Below are 17,811 nucleotides of genomic sequence, written 5' to 3'. Positions count from 1 at the left end.
CCCCCATTACAGTAGAGAGTTCCATTTTGGAGCAGGCCCACTTAGGGCTATGAAATAGAAGCCAAAACAAAAATATATAGCTTTTTGGTCTTTTAGTCAAAGTTTTCTAGACAGACCCTGAGGCAAAAGCTGACGTGCTAATACTTTATTAGCGGTGTATCCCAGGAAATTAAGAGTAACAGAGGGGCGCCTGGGTGGCTTAGTCAGTTAAGCGACCGACTTTCGCTTAGGTCATGATCTTGCGGTTCGTGGGTTCGGGCCCCGCGTCAGGCTCTGTGCTGACTGCCAGCTCAGAGCCTGGAGCCTGTTTGAGAGTTTGTGACTCCCTCTCTCTCTGACCCTCCCCTGCTCACGCTGTCTCTCTCTCTCTCCTAGAAATAAATAAAACATTAAAAAAAAAAAAAGAGTAACAGAAAAAAGGATATGAGGAGGTAAGGAAAAAAAGTTTAGTGGACGCTGGGATATAGCACCTAGATCTCACTTCAGGAATGATAGGATTGTTCCCCTGGCTGCCAGAACTGCTGCTAGGGGACAATCCTTAGTTGTCAGCTCTCTTCAAGATTTGCCTCAGTTGAAGAGAGATGCCTCATCCGAGCAACATCCTCTTCCGAACAACTGGTCAATACAGCAGCATAAAGGCTTGGCCCTCTTGTCTCAATCTGAGACAACTTTGAAGGCCCATCTCAGTTCCAGAGTTCTCCCATGGAATCAGATGGCTCCTTTATTGGGACTCATCACAGCCCAGCTTTTCCCTTTGCCTATTTCTGTTTCCATCCCTTCCCAAGATCACTCCCTAATAAACCGCTTGCATGTTAACCTCTGTCTTAGTCTGCTTCCCCAGGAGCCCAATTTGTAAAATTACACATTAACATTTTGCAGTAGGCCAATGTTAACTCCCCTGCCCTCTGTTGTAGGATTGTCCAAAGAGATATGGATCATCTGAACATTCTGCAGAACATTATACTGTCCATTATATCGAGGATGTCATGCCAATTGGACCATAAAAGTGAGAAGTGGTAAATATTTTGGAGGCTTTGGTAAGACACAAGTGCCCTAGCAGGTGGGAGATAACCTCAAGGGCCTATCACATCAGTGGCATTTTGGGTTTGCATTGATCGAAGACATCTCCAAATAAAAATGAGATTATTTTATCTTTTACTTCCCACTACAAAAAATAAAAATGAGATTATTTTATCTTTTACTTCCCACTATTATATCTAATAGACCTCCTCAGATTCTGAAGTAGCATATTCTATAGTTGGGAATTCTTCTTTGACCTAAATATCAGGTAATACGACAGGCTCCCAGCTCTAAGTGGATCCTAGAATATGAAAGAGCTCTTCAGCTGGTACAGGCAACAGGCCTGCTATTTGGGCCACACAATTAGCTGACCCTATAATATTAAAGGCATCAGTGGTGGGAAAGTCACCATATGGAGTTTATGGTAAGCCTTAGTGGGAATAATAATACAGACTGCTAAGGTCATGCTATGTGCAGAGAAACTACATGGCACACTAGGTAGAGATGGAATACCTGACTAATGGGACATTAAATGGCCATGTGGCCATAACTGCCATCATGAGCAAAGCTCTGTCAACACACTAAGCCATAGATTCAGGAGGGTCTAGCAGTAATCCATCTCAAGATGGAAGAGGTACCTCCCAAACTGAGCCCAAGCAAGACTAGAGTCTACAAGGAAGCTGCATAATAGGTGGCCCAAACCCCTCATGTCATGTCTGTGTTGCTCCAGGGCCTCTTGTTGAGTTCACTCTTATAACTGCAGAGGGAAATCTCATGCCCAGCTCTCATGCCCATGATAGAGGAAAATCCTCAGCCTTGTTTCATAGATGGTATAGCTTAGTATGTAGGTATAACTCAAAAGTGAATGGGACTGTTTTACAGTCTAACTTGAGTGTGTTCAGTGTATAGAACTTTTGTCAGTCCACCTGACTAACTGAATTTATGAGCAAAGAAAACCCACCTAAGGCTATAACATATCCAAATACATGGGCAATGGAAAACATCTTGGTCGGCTGATAAAGGGTCCTGAAGGAGAAAGATTGCAAAGAGTGAGCACAATATATGAAGATTTTTGTATTACATGCAACATTCACTAGAACACACCTATCACAGAAAAAGCACTAAATAATTATGTAGACAAAACAACTCAACCGTTGTCAGCTCAGAGCCCAATACAGGGCTCAAACTCATGAACCACAAGATCACGACCTGAGCTGAAATCAAGAGTTGGATGCTTTGCCAACAGAGGCACCCAGGAACCTCTGGTTTCCTAATTTTTACAGGGCACATAGAGAGACTATATAAAGGAAATGCATCTCAGAACTGTCCATGGGAATGGAGAGAGGGGAAGACGACAGAGCACCTTATCTCCTGGCTCCTTTCTTTCTCCTGTTGGTCAAAGTTTGCTCCATTGAGTGACAATACCTCCATACTTCTCTGTTGGGTCCCTCGGTCACTCCAGGTGACCACTGGGGAAGCCAGATTCTTCTCTTGTACAATCCAGCCAGTGTCTCAGAACAGGGAGTTCTCCTTGTCAGTCAGACACTCACAGGGGGCTCCCAAACCTACAATGGTGGTAGCAACAGCAGCCAGAATTTCTGACCACAGGCATGGCATGAGCCATCAATAGTGCCACTCTGGTCAGAAGGGAGAGCAAGTGACTGAGGATACAGGGCTGAGTAGAGGTGTGATAGAAAATAAACTATGGTCAGTATAATTAGTAGGAATGTATATGAACATGTCTAATTTCTGAAGGACCTAGCTATATGTTTATCCTACTATAAAGAATTTACTTCTCTTATCTGATTGTGGGAGAGGGAGTAAGCAGAATAGTAAGGGTGGCAAAACAGTGGCAATAATAATAATAATAATAAAAATAAAATGTATGACTGTATAGTTCTTCACAGCTAACAAAAATGGAAAAATATGCTTTTGTAGAGGAAAAACTGTGAGACATTTTTCCTCTATTCACCCACAAGCATTTCAACTTCCTTACTCTTTCAGCAAAGGGGAGGATTTGATGGCTGGCCTAAACTGGATTTTCCAGTGCAAAGGAAAACTAGGAAGAAGCCATAGAAGCCCAGATATTGAAGGACACTGGAGGTGAAATATTATCCCACCACCTTACTATACAAATTAGAAAGCTCTGTGTCAGCTTTTGATTTAGGAGGAAATGATTAAGAAGGAAGTGATTGTATTCCTGTTAAAATTAAGTGGTGTCCTCAATAAAAGTTAGCCTCTTAGGAAAGAACAGGCATGGGTGGAGACTTGCATTTACTGAATCTCTACTATGTTCTATGGATTTCATGTTCATTATTTCCTCTAATTAAATGATTAATCTTCACAAAATCCTAAGAGGTAGATATCATTACACCTATTAGTTAAGAAGTTTAGTAGCCTATACAAGGCCAGATTAATAATTAGTAGCTCCTGGAATCAAACCCTGATTTCTGACCCTGAATATTATATCCATACAATAGTGCTGTATCGACTCCAAAAGTGAAGCAGTTAAAGATTACTGAAGCCAAAAACAATGAAATCATATTTTCATTTTAATATGTTGTTTCCACTTCCTTTTCATTATGTGAGTCAAAAACATCAAAGATTATAGAACAATGGCTTGTCCCAAGTTAGTAAGAGCTTAACTTTCCATTTGACTCAATAAAACACTGAGCAAAAACATTCAGGAAAGACACATTTCCAAATCTCCTCACCACCACCTAGGGCAGAATCACCAAAGTCTTCCCACCCTAGCATTTCCCTGTATAAAATGAGGCCATTCCACTTCTGGGCCTTCTAGCTCTAAAACAAAACAGAATAGAACAGAACAGAACAAAACAAACACAATCACCACCTGCATAGTTCTTTTCTTTCTTTTCTTTTAGTTTTTTTTCAGGCAAACTTTTAAAACTTCCAAGAATAGGAACACCAATGGGGAAGGGGCAGACTCACTGAAATGCTGACCCAGTGCAAACACAGGAAGTGCAGTTGCATCAGGAAACTGGAGCAAGTCACCCAGAGCACCCTGAGCTTTTGCCTGTGGTGGTTTAGGTTAATTGGCTTAGGCTGGCTGGTTGCACAGCTCATGGGGAGTCTGGGTGCTATTGCTATAGCATGGTCATATTAGGTATTACCTGGGAAAAGAATAAGAGGTTCGTTTAAACCCACCTATCTGATCACTCACAGAAAATATTTATTTTTTTTCTTTTCCTTTTTAAATTTTTAAAATTTATTCATTTCTAAAGTAGGCTTTATATCCAGTGTGAAGCCCAGTACAGGGCTTGAACTCATGACCCAGAGATTAAGATCTGAGCTGAGATCAAGAGTCAGAAGCTTAACTAACCCAGCCTCCCAGGCATTGCCCACCACCACCAATTTTTTTTTCTTAAATAAGTCATCTTTCTTTTTCCCTTCCCCTTTACTTCCTCCCACTTTTCTCCTCCTCTCATGCTTACTATGTACCAGGCACAATCTCTGTACTTTACATGTTTTAACTCTGAGGGAAGATAAATTTGTTATTCTCATTTTACAGATGAATCCACTGATACACACACACACACAAAATTAAATAAATATCTTTGGTCCCACAGTAAAAACATCTGGGGGCCAGTGTTTGAACCCAAGCAGCCTGGCTCAGGAGTTTATAACCCATAATCACAGTGCTATTCAATTATCAGTTAAGTCACAAGCTGCACATGCTTCTTACTTCCCAGAATTGGTTAACCATGTGCTTATTTGTTTATGAAGATCACTAGAGATGCTTGGCTCAACCCAAAGCAATTAAAAAATGTTTATTTATTTATTTTGAGAGAGAGAGAGAGAGGGAAAGAGAGAAAACTACCAAGGGAGGGGCAGAGAGAGGGAGAGAGAATCCCAAGCAGGCTCCATGCTGTCAACACAGAGCCTGATGTGGGGCTTGATCCCACAAACAGTGAGATCATGACCTGAGCTGAAATCAAGAGTCAGATGCTTAATCGACTGAGCTACCCAGGTGCCCCTCAATCCAAAGCATCTTAATCAGTTTTTAGCTCATTTACAAATCTGAAAGACGATCACATTGAAATTGCTAGTTTCTGACAGCACTACTTTGGACTGCTTAGGGTTATACTGTCTACCTGTTTAGTTGATACATTTATTCTTCATTTCCAGCTTCAAGCCCATCTGCAGCCTTCTAGCCTCCATGTTCCAGCCACACCTAATATCCTACTGTACTGTCATGCCTCTGTGCTTTGCCTATACTCTTCCCATTTCCCTTAATGCCATTCCTTCCTTTCTATACCTTAGGGACAAGGTCCATCCTCCTAGTCCTATCATTCTAGCCTGTAAGTCAAAACATTATAATGACTTACATGTCCTTTGCCCTCTAGATTGAAGTTCCCCTGAAGGACATAACAATGTTTTGTTCTTCTCTGTGTCATTACCCATAAGAGTTAATACAAAAAAAGACGCTAAGTAAACTTATATATGTTTTATCAAAAAAAATTTAAATGTGAGGAAAACCCTTTTAAATGTACCTGGTATTTAAAACATTAACAATTCATTTTAGGGAAGAGTCGGTTCTGAGCTGAGTTCATATTCCTCTTACTCTAAGCCCTTCAACCAGCAAGGCAAAAGTATATATAAAGATAATACAATGAAAAAAGTTCACAATATAAATATGCTTGTGTTATTATGTGTAACCCAATGTGATTTGTCACAAACTGTCTTTCCCTTCTTTTCGCACACTGCCCTAGCTGGAAGAGATGCACATTCTCTGCTACAAGGGTTTTAGAATTTAAGGACTGCACAAGGCAAGGTAGTTTAAGTTTACTTAGGTCTTAAGAGAAAGCCACAAGGAGATTACTCAAAACTTATCCAGGGAGAAGGATTCATTTGACTTTTTGCTTTTCTTGGAGACAAAAGCTTGGGCTATGGGAGATACTCAACTGCAGGTAGGACTGGGTTGAGGATAGTCTGGCTGGGTATTCGCACTACCTTACAAACTAAGAGCCATGGCCTGACATACATGTGCTACAGCTGCATTTCTCAGACACTTTGCTGTGCCCAGGAGAGTAAGTGATGAGGACCCAACAGAATCTGGCCAGGATGGGATGGGCTCAGGATGGTCTCTCCCTTGTCTAGTAAAGGAAAACCAACATGGGAAGTGGTCAGAACAGCACACATCTAACACTGTAGATAATTGAATCTATAGCCTAGTGGAAAAGGCAGGTTGATACCAACATTCAATTTTGTTTTATTTTATTCATTAGAAACCAGTAAGAAAAGAACTAGTATATAATTCATGGCTAGACAGTAACAATAATAACAAAGTAGACAAAAAATAGCATCATTAAACTATTGGTGACTTTCTTCCACTAACACCACATTGAAGGACTATTTTAGGATAAGAAGGGAATTGATGTTTTATGTCAGGAAGGTCAGTGACTAATTTTGCTCAAACTAAAAAATGTGTGAACTCCTTCACCCCCAACTCCAGTTCCCTGAAGGTAATATAGGTTCACAATTCTTTATCGACAATTTTGAAAACCAAAAGTTTTTTAACTCACTGGTGGCAATATCCAATCTGAGCTCTCATTGCAGCAAAATCAGACCTGAACAGACATGAATCTATTTAGAGTCTTTATTTATCCCACTCAGTGTGAATTATTTATACATTTCTTGGCAGAAAATGAATGTGTTTAATTTGAGGCTGCTACCCCAGATCTAGAAGAAGATATCTGTTATATGCCCATTTTACCTTCCTAATAATGACCAACTCTGCATTCTAAAACACTTCTAGTTTCAAAGGCTTCAGGTATTTGCCCATGTACTTGTAAATAGATAACAATTCTTTCCTGGATGCCAGTCTCCTTGTAATCCCAGAGACTAAAATGCATTTTGAATGGCAACCAACAATCAGCTTAATCCTTTATTTCCTGTTGTCTGCATACGGAAAGAATGTTCAGTTTCTTGGTGGATTTCAAATTAAACCAGAGGAGGTTATCATCACACTTTTTGTTTCCATTTTTTAACTGCTAAAATCACCCTGGGTTTATAAAAAAATTATATTCTTTCACACCTGGAATGGTGCCCCTTCTATTCAATGAAGTATTTATTTTGCAATTTTCACTCCAACTAGCCAATTCTAGGGATATAGCATGTATATAAAAGTTAGGAGGGTCTCAAATATAGACAGTTCTAGACTCTGGTCAGTTATAGCTCTCTTTTTATAGGTAATAAATCCAAGACAAAGAATAATTGTTCCTTCTTAGAAGTTAGTGATCATCAAGTCATGCTGCAGAAGACTCCAGTTGTGTTTCTTTTTATTATTTTCATCTGTTCCTTCTACTCAATTATTTAATCCAGTGCTCTACACAGAGCAGGTAAGCTGTGGAATTTCAGTAATAAATTACAAATTGGTTAACTGCTTAATGTGGGGGTAGGGGTGTCTTTTTCACATTTTTCATCTCCCTCTCCTCCTATGTTTCATTCTGGGTATTTCCTTCTGTTGTCTTTCTACTGACTACTTTTATTTTTCTACATCTATTTTACTCCTTGTTTCATGTATTAAGATCCCTTTTACTTCCAATAACCATGTTTTCATTTTTGTTACTTACTGTTGGTCAGATTTCATGTATTCCTACTCTTGTTTGATAACTTTATGTTCTTGTTTCTAGTATGCTCTTCACTTCTATATTTTTGAGAAATTTGAACATACTTATTTTAATTTTTTAAAAATGTTTTATTTATTTATGAGAGAGACAGAGACAGAGCACAAGCAGGGGAGGGGAGAGAGAGAAGGAGACACAAATCTGAAGCAGGCTCCAGGGTCTGAGGTGGGGCTCAAACCTATGAGATTTGAGATCATGACCTGAGCTGAAGTTGGACGCTTAGCCAACTGAGTTGCCCAAGCACCCCAATGAACATATTTATTTTAAATGCAGAATTCTATCTTATTTATATTTTATGATTTGTGAATTCTTCTTATATATGAATCTTTTGGCTGTCTCAGATGGAAGGGATTTCCTTGTGTGTTTTATAATTTTCAATCATCAATTCTATTATCAAAAATTTCTCAACTGCAAAGGGACTTATTTTTATTGACACCTCTCCTGATCTATTTGTTTAATAGTTGGCCAAATTAGGCTATTGGTTAGGATAGGTTCTTAATCTTTTTTGTCCTTAGTGGTGTTTTTGTTAAATGACTTCATGGAAAACTTAACATTCTTGTTTCCTTTCCACAAGAAATACTTATCCCAAACCATTTTATTGATGACTTCAAGAAGTTTATAGGCTCCTCAAAAACCAGTCAGTTATCCTGTAGGAGGATTTAGATCTCAGGCGAAGGACTCTGGGTTAGAGATTTTGCTTTTGTCTCCTATGAGTAGAAAAATCCTAGATGTTTAGCTTTCTTGCAGTACACTAATTACAATGATATTGAAGGGATTTGCTTGGGTCGCAGATATGTGATGTATTTTAATTTTAGGCATCCTTAAAGGTGTATAGAGGTAATTTGTTGTGGTTTTAGTTTGCATTTCCCGATGACTAGTGATGTTGAAAATTTTTTCATATGTTCGTTTGAATTCTACATACTTTTTGGGATTATGATAAAGGGTTTGAATCTTTTGCCCATTACTTAAAAATTATTTGTTTTCTTATTTTTGGGATTTTAGAGTTCTTTATGTATTCTAGATGGTAGTCCGTTATCAACTACCTAATTTACAAATATTTTCTCCCATTCGACATTCTCTTAATGTCTTTTAAAGATTAGAAATTTAAATTTTGACAAAGTCCAATTGTCAACTTTTTCTCTTGTGGATTGTGCTTTTGGTCTTGTACCTATGAAATCTTTGATTAACTCATGCTCACAAAGATTTTCTCTCTCTCTCTCTCTTTTTTTTTAAGTTTTGTAATTTTAGGCCTTTGATGTATTTTAATTTTTAGATGTGATGTAAAGTTACTGCATTTTTAAACTATTTTTTAAAAACTATCTTATTTCTCCTTTTTCATTTGGAGTTGTAGGGGGCCTATTATGAACTTATTTACTCCAGCAGATCGACCTTTAATTGGTTCTACATTATATACTCTTTTCATTCAATACTTCTTCTGCTTGATATGCAAACTAATTATATATAGGCTAATTGGCTAGTTTCCAATTAAGATAAGGAAATGACTGGCCATGCATGAAATATTGGATAATGTAGAACAGTATGTAAATCATTTTTCCTGACTATCATCAGACTGCTGGACTTCCTAAACAAATACACTGGGGAAGCTATTTGCATAATGAGATCAAACCCATACATTAGCAAATCCATATTTGCAATTAGGTAGTATATATCAATGGGGTGTAAATAAATCAGCACAGAGGTGATTAATTCATGAAAGCATCTCTTCAAAATATAGTATTATGAAATATATTAAATGAATAATAATATTCATGTATTAAATAACATGTATTAAATAACATGTACTAAATCATACATGTTATGGTGGGAACTGATGGGTTAAGGGTTTTCTAATATTGTTTTGAACTTTAGTATTTTCTCACCAAGTTTCTAATATTGAAAAATTCAGGAATTCATTCACACTTTTCTTAAGAAAATAAATACGTTTATGAAATAAATAACTCACAGAAATGAAAAGTACAGCATAGGGAATATAGCCAATAATATTGTAATAATGTTGTATGATGACAGATGGTAACCATACTTATGGTGGTGAGCAGAATAGTGTATAAAATTGTCAAATCACTATGTTTAACACCTAAAACTCATATAACATTGTATGCCAACTACACTTCAATAATAAAAACAAAAATAAATTTAAAAATATTAATGTTTCTCTGACCCAGAAAAAAAGAGATTCTTTTATAACAAACAAATATTTTTAGAAAAGAAAATAATCAAAAGAAAACAAAGGGCCTCAGAACAAGATGGTAATATCTGGAATACATATTCATGAGCAGTTTGAAAAACATTGGTCATTGTGATGCCACTTCATCTTTTGTATAAAAATTCCAAAAACCATAAAGTGTAAATCATCAGGAAAAGTCTCTGCATTTGTACCTGTGTGGGAAAATCACTGCTAACAATTTAAACTACTGTAAGAAGTTTTTAACCAATGTTTGTTTTAGCATGGGAACCATATTTAATTGAAAAAGTGCCTCAGGTAAAATGTAAGATTTTAATAGGGTTTTGATACTGATGAAAGTTCTATGTAAAACAAAAGCATAGTTTTACTTGTTACTTTGGAGAAAGGGAGATGAGAGAGAGAACAAGATCAGCTGGGTTGCAGAAAAGTGTCCATACCCTGTCATGAACTTATGCCCTCAATCTCAGTCTCCTCAAATCTTCAGTAAAATGCACACACCAGTCACAAAACATACATTACTGGACATCTTGTGGAACTGATGAAGAAGTCAGACCCCCATCATGGACTAATACAGCACAAAGACAGATATGTGGATGAGGATCCTAAAGAATTAAGTACAGGAACTAGCAAAAAACATGGGATTTCTCTGACAGGACTGTGGAACTGGTGTTTGGACCAAGTTGAACCATATCTCTAACGGTCAGGGAACCCCCAGTGAGGGAGCTATCATGTGGGCTATATATAGATTTTACTTGTATAAAAAAGAACAGGGCATACATACTTACCAATATAAAAACATGTCCTTGGGGCACCTGGGTGGCTTAGTCAGCTGAGCGCCCAACTTAGGGTTAGGTCACAGTCTCACAGTTCGTGGGTTTGAGCCCCACATTGGGCTCTGTGCTGACAGCTCAGAGACTGGAGCCTGCTTCCGATTCTGTGTGTGTGTGTGTGTGTGTGTGTGTGTGTATCTCGCTCTTTCTCTCTCTGCCCCTCCCCCATTCACACTCTCAAAAATGAATAATTGTTAAAAAATGTCCTCAGAATATTATTAAATAGAAAAAGCAAGTTGTATAAGAGCAAGCTGTGCTCCGTTGTTCCAAATTCAACTGGAAGTTGAATTTCAGAGGGAGAATTTGTTATGCAAACCAGATCTATATTAAGAATGCATTCAGATACAAGTAACAGGTTGTGATTATGGAGTCTATGTGGAAAAAGATGGGGAGAGGGTGAAGAAACAAAGTTGCAAAGGATAGAGGCAGAACAGACCTTGCAAAGGAAAGTGGGAGCACAGAAGACTACATCATATACCTGGCTCAGTGAAAAGTGAAAATCTGGGATCTCCTGATGAGAAATTTTGAAGACTTCCAAGATGACAAGTGCAGAGTTATTAAATTGCATGCAGGGACCCCTCTATGGCTGGTCCTGTGCAGCTGCACAGGCCACATGTCCATGACGCCAGCCCTGAGAGGACACAATCCGTAATTCCTGTGCTTTATTGCACACTTTTCTCTTTTTCCCTTAATTGCCTACTTTTTGGGGAAAATGTACCTTTCCTTCCAAAGGAAATACATGGTGAGAAAATGAAGGTTTACTTGGCCCAGATCTCCTTGCTTGCCATCTATCTTTGCCTCATTTCAGCTTGGCAGCTTGGAAGGTCCTGTAAATTCTCTTCCTGGGAATCACCCAAATCTCTCACATTGACCAAGACATGAAGAATCTGATACACTACACCTGATTATACCATTTACATAATATTTCACAGTTCCAATAAAACTATCCTCCTACCTGATTGTTGTAGGGACAGTGTGGTGTTAAAAGCACAAATTACCGGCATGCAGTAGATTGTTAATACCACTTCATGAATCATTGAATTCATAAATATTTCATTCTAGTCACAGTTCTGAGTGTTACTGAAGAAGTCACTGAGAGGCTTCAGCTTCTCGTCTAAAAAATAATGAGTTTGAGACAAATATCAAGTCTAACACTCTATGGGTGGTTCAGTTTGTAGAAAGATAACATTCAAAAAGAGAAGAATCTGAGAGGATGGTGAGGTTTACTTCTAGCAGGTGTTCTATCTGCTTTGGAAAATATGCAAGCTGTTGGAACAGGAAAAATCATAAACACAATTTCTTGATTTCCAACATACAGTTAATTAATGGATGTACTTATAACTTCCACATTAATATAATCACAGCTACCTTAGTTATTTATTCTATTATGTGATTTCCTACATAGAAGATACAGCTAAGGAGGTTAGGGTGTGACCATATCTAGTTGTATGTCCAGACTATTAACCAGATAAGAATTGAAGTCAAGGTTTATAACCCCATCTCTTGGTCTTTGGGCAGACTAAAATTGGTTGTCTTCATGAACCACTTTTTTAAGTACAATGTACATCCCCAAAGTGTACAACCTGATGTTATTTCCAAAAGAAATAGCAATAGAAGCAAACAATGACCAGAAAAGCAAGCATTGTACAAGATCTAGTATAGGGTTTAAACACAAAATTTCTCTTAAAATGAGCCTTCATGTATCAACAGACAAGAATCAAGATGTGGGGTGTCTGGGTGGCTCAGTTGGTTGAGCGTCCAGTTCTTGATTTTTGGCTCAGGTCATGACCCCAGAGCTCCACGTTGAGGGTGGAGTCTGTTTAGGATTCTCTCTCTCTGTCTCTCTCTCATCTCTCCCCCCTTTCCTCCTCCACTTGTACTCGCTCTTCTTTCTCTCAAAAATTAAAAACAAACAAACAAACATGTTAATCAGCATTACTAATATTAGCTGATCCAGATTCTCTTGGAAATTTTAAAATTCACTTGGGGCCAGAGGCAATGAGGGGAAATAATGACCTCCTCATGCGCAGTTAAATACCTCATTTACCTTCCTTCTCTTCGGAAGTGGGGACAGAACCAATACAATTTCTTCCTACGAAAGTCTTACATATTTAAAGTAGCCTAATAGCAAATTTAGGATACTAACTTGTGGGTGAGTCCAACTAAATCTAGTAAACTGATTTTTCATATCAAACATAATGCTATTTTGCTCCCCACCCCTGGCTTTTCTAATTCAGAATTATCAGCAAAATGGATGACTTGAAGAAGAGAATTTGTTTGGGAAAACTAAATGTAGTAAAAAAAACCTTCAAATTTCTGTGAAGTTGAAGAAAGTTTACATACTTCAGCAGGAAGTAAAATATACACAGAGCCAATTATGAGACGGTAGAAAGACAACTGGACCTTGAGTTTTAAGGAGTTGAATTGTAGCTTTGTCACTTACTAGCTTTGAGGCTTTAGATGAGTTTTTTAAAATATATTTTTTAGTTTCTTTATTTTGAGAGAGAGAGCACGTGAGGGGGGAGGGACAGAGAGGGAGAGAGACAGAGAATCCTAAGTAGGTTCCACGCTGTTAGTGCAGAGCCTGATGCAGGGCTGAATCCCATGAATCATGAGATTATGACTGGGGCCTAAGTCAAGAGTCAGATGCTCAACTGACTGAGCCACCCAGGCACCTCTAGACAAGTTTTTACATTACTCCAAGTCTCATTTTCCTCTCAAAAGGGATACAGTGATCATAGCTCACAAAGAATGTTGTGAAATCCATACAGTGGAGCAGCACCATTGTTGTGTTTATTATGCAAATAATGTGCATTCTCTCCCCAAATTAAAATATATTACTATGTGCCCTCTTTTATGTAATTAATACTTTGAGAAATGAATTTTGTATACTATTGTGTATTGTATATTTTACACTAAAAATTACCTACATATGTATATTTTAAATATATAAAACCAAGCCTACTTTTCTTTATGGGCTGAGGGAATTCCATGGGTAATTTTATCCATATGTGATTTTCACCTCATAAAAATGACTTCAGATGCAACCCCCACATAACATGTAGTTCCACTGCATATGGAAATGTTTTGCAAACCATAAAGACCATGCAGGTATAAGATGTTATTAATATTTTGTTTCCACTGAGGAGGACAACAAAAATACGACAAAAGAAAAGAAAGAAAGAAAAGAAAGAAAAACACACACTTTACATGAAAGTTTTCTCATATTATTTTTCTTAACTGCCCCAGTTTTATATTTAGATGAAATAATATTGCAGTTTAACACATTCTGTCTTTAATCCTAAAGAAGTATATTCGTATTCAGTTAAATACCTATGGGCTTAAACATTTTTTTAATTTTATATGCATCAACTAATTTTAATATAAATTTCTTGCAAATAAAAACATTACAGCTTTTATAGATGAGAAAAAAATCACAAAAGAATCTCAGGGCAGAGAGACTAATTCAGCACAGCTTTGCAGTGTCAAATAAAAATTCTATCACAGAAAGCTACAAGGGAGTTTGAAACTTCCGAGTGGTCAAAAAACTTGTCCTTGCTTGGGGCACCTGGGTGGCTCAGTCAGTTGAGCATCTGACTCGATTTTGGCTCTGGTCATGATTTTGGTTCTGGTCATGAGATAGAGCCCCTTGTCAGGCTCTGCGCTGAGGGGAGCTTACCTGGGATTCTCTCTCTCTCTCTGTCCCTCCCACCCACTTAGGCACACTCTCTCTCTCCATGATGTGGTTTTAGAGTGGTGGGGCTCTGAAGCTGGCCAAGATCAAATTCTTGAGAAGTCTTTGGTGCAAAAGAGTGATTTTAATTAAAGAATGGGTACAGCACTCGTGGGCAGAAAGAACTGCCAAAAGTGAGTTAAATTTAACACAATATTTAATAGTTATTGGAAGTTAGCTTTTAAATGATAAACAGATTAAAATCTTTTTTTAAAATTTTTTGTTTATTTTTGAGAGCGACAGAGTGCCAGCATGGGAGGGGCAGATAGAGAAGGAGACACAGAATCTGAAGTAGTTTCCAGGCCCTGAGCTGGCAGCACAGAGCCCAATGTGGGGCTCAAACTCATGAATCGTGAGATCATGATCTGAGCCTAAGTCAGATGCTTACCCGACTGAGCCACCCAGGTGCCCCTAAACAGTTTAAATTCTTGAATAACCACCTTTTTATATTAGAAGAATAACCAATTTGAGAATCTTCATATTTGTTCTGTGATCACCGGAACTTCACTAATAATTTCCAAAGTAATTGGTTATTCAACCATAATTAATACATACATGTTTGTTTCACAAAAAATAAAAAAGAACTTTAAGTTATAATTTACCCAATGTTAGCAACAGAGATTTTAAAGATGATTTTTACTCTCTTCTACAATTTAGAAACAAAGTGGAAAAGGTTAAGTTATTTGATGTAAGTCAAGCATGTATCACAGAGAAAATGGAACTGGAGGCAGAAGAGTGGAAGCCAGTGAGAACAGGTCAGCGTGGCAAGGACAGCTGAAACAGCCTGCTCGTGAACGCTGGCCTTGCTAGACTCCTCAGAGCCGTCGTAAACATCTGAGCTTTCTGGCTAGTCTTGGAACAGTTCCAGAATACATGCATGAGGCCTCAGAATATATGCATTACCCTAAGTGTTGAACTTCAACATTTTATTTTAATATTTTTATTTATTTCTAGGAGAGAGAGAGAGACAGCGTGAGCAGGGGAGGGTCAGAGAGAGAGGGAGTCACAGACTTTGAAACAGGCTCCAGGCTCTGAGCTGGCAGTCAGCACAGAGCCCGACGCGGGGCTCGAACCCACAAACCGTGAGATCATGACCTAAGCGAAAGTCGGACGCTTAACTGACTAAGCCACCCAGGCGCCCGAACTTCAACATTTTGAACAGCATTTAGAAAAATGCTGTATATTAATAAGCATCAAAATATAATTGCAGGCTTGCAAGTGATTCTCTTGGTTCTATTTACACTTTTTGTAGACTGATTTTTTTTTTTGATTCTTTAATTTGTGTTCTTCTATGATCACATATTACTCCCAAGTACTTAAGGGTAGGCATTACCCTGAAGAAAAGGTTTCTGTGGCATATGGCCTACAGGAACATGTACTAATGTCAAGTGAGACCATCCTGGCTGTGAATCCAGCCTCCAGCACTTACTAGTCAATACCTTGGATCAAGAAACACTTTCTCTGAGCCTCTTTCCTCCTTGTAATAATATTGCATAGTAGGATAATATTGCATAGTAGATATAAAGATTAAGTGAAATACATAAAATGCTTAGTTTAAAGTAGACATACAATACATGGTAGCTCTTTACCTTCAAGACCTCAGAAGCTCCTCATTTTCCTCAAAGAGAAGGAAGAGCAACTTCAGAAAGAAGAGTAATGACTCTTCCATGGGAAAAAATATCTTGCTTGAATAGTTATAGTAATTGGTCTTATTTCATGATTTACCTTTCTGGCATTTTTACAGCATTTTTCAGATCATTATAGTAAACATTTTTCAGCATTATTGAGGTATGATTGGAAAATAAGAATTGTATATATTACATTATACAATGTGCTTTTTAAAAAGGTGTACCATATGATGACAATGTGCATATACATTGTGAAATGATTACCACAATCAAGTTAATTAACATATCCATCACCTCACTTGGTTACCATTTGTGTGTGTGTGTGAACAATTAAGAGGTACTCTCAAAAAATTTCAAGTTAACAATATTATTAACTACAGTTATCAAGAAGCACATTACAGCTTTCATTATTTACCTTATAATTAAGTTTCTACTCTTTGACCCATTTCTCCCCATTTCTTTGACCCCTAACCCTGGTTCTCTGATTTCAACTTTTTTATATTCTACACATAAGTGAGATCATGCAGTATTGTCTTTATGTGTATGGCTTATTTCACATAGTATAATGCCCTCCAGGTTCATACAGGTTGTCACAAATGGCAGGATTTCCTTCTTTCTTATGGCTGGATTATACTCCATTGTGTACATATACTACATTTTCTTTATCCATTCATCCATCAACAGACACTTAGGTTGTTTCCATGTCTTGGCTATTGTAAATAACCCTTCGATGAACACAGAAGTACAGATATTCCCACAAGATAGTGAATTCATTTCCTTCTGATATACACCAAGATGAGGGATTTCTGGATAATTATGATAGCCCTACTTTTAATTTTTTAAGACATTTCCATATTGTCTTCCACAGTGGCTATCCCAATTTACATTTCTACCAACAGAATGTAACATGTCCCTTTTCTCCACATCCTCACCAACATTCATTATCTTTTTATTAATAGCCATCTTAACAGATTTGAGGTGGTATCTCATTGTGACTTAGATTTGCTTTTTCTTGATGACTAGTGATGTTGAGTACCTTTGTGTATATTTATTGGTCATTTTTTCTTTAACTTCTTTGGAAAAATATCTCTTCAGGTATTTTGCCCATTTTTTTCTTTGTGTTTTTGTTTTTTTGCTGTTGAGCTGTTTGAGCTCCTTATGTTTTATTTTTTTAACTGATTTCTTTCTTTTTAAAATGTTTTTTAATTTACTTCTGAGAGAGAGAGACAGTGTGAGCAGGGGAGGGTCAGAGAGAGAGGGAGACACAGAATGTGAAACAGGCTCTAGGCTCTGAGCTAGCTGTCAGCACACAGCCTGAGGCGGGGATTGAGGCCATGAACCGTGAGATCATGCCCTGAGCGGAAGTCAGATGCCCAACCAACTGAGCCACCTAAGCGCCCCAGTATATGTTTTAGATGTTAGCCTCTTATCAGATACATGCAAATATACAAATATTTTCTCCCATCCATGGGTTGCCTTTTCATTTTGTTGATTGTTTCCTTTGCTGTACAGATGCCTTTTCCTTTGATACTTGTTTATTTTTCGCTTTTGCTGCCTGTACTTTTGGTGTAATATCCAAAATATCATTGCCAAGACCAGTGTCAAGAAGATTTTTCCTTATGGTTTCTTCCAAGAGTTTTATTGCTTTACATCTTACACATAAGGTTTAATCCATTTTGAGCTAATTTTTGTGAATGGTGCAAAATAAGGGTTCAATTTCATTCTTTTGGATGTGAATATCCAGTTT

The 17,811-nt window shown here is 37.7% G+C and overlaps 1 protein-coding gene across 1 annotated transcript in view; it reads right to left on the bottom strand.

The window, feature by feature from the left end:
• CTTNBP2 (cortactin binding protein 2) overlaps positions 1 to 17,811 on the bottom strand; it is a 301,900-nt gene that overhangs the window by 207,432 nt on the left and 76,657 nt on the right. The window lies entirely within an intron of this gene.

The sequence above is a fragment of the Crocuta crocuta genome, unplaced genomic scaffold, assembly GCF_008692635.1.
Source record: "Crocuta crocuta isolate KB4526 unplaced genomic scaffold, BGI_CrCroc_1.0 scaffold742, whole genome shotgun sequence".
Classification (NCBI taxonomy): domain Eukaryota; kingdom Metazoa; phylum Chordata; class Mammalia; order Carnivora; family Hyaenidae; genus Crocuta; species Crocuta crocuta.
Note: the sequence above shows the minus strand (reverse complement) of the source record. Positions and strands in the feature narration are given on the sequence as shown.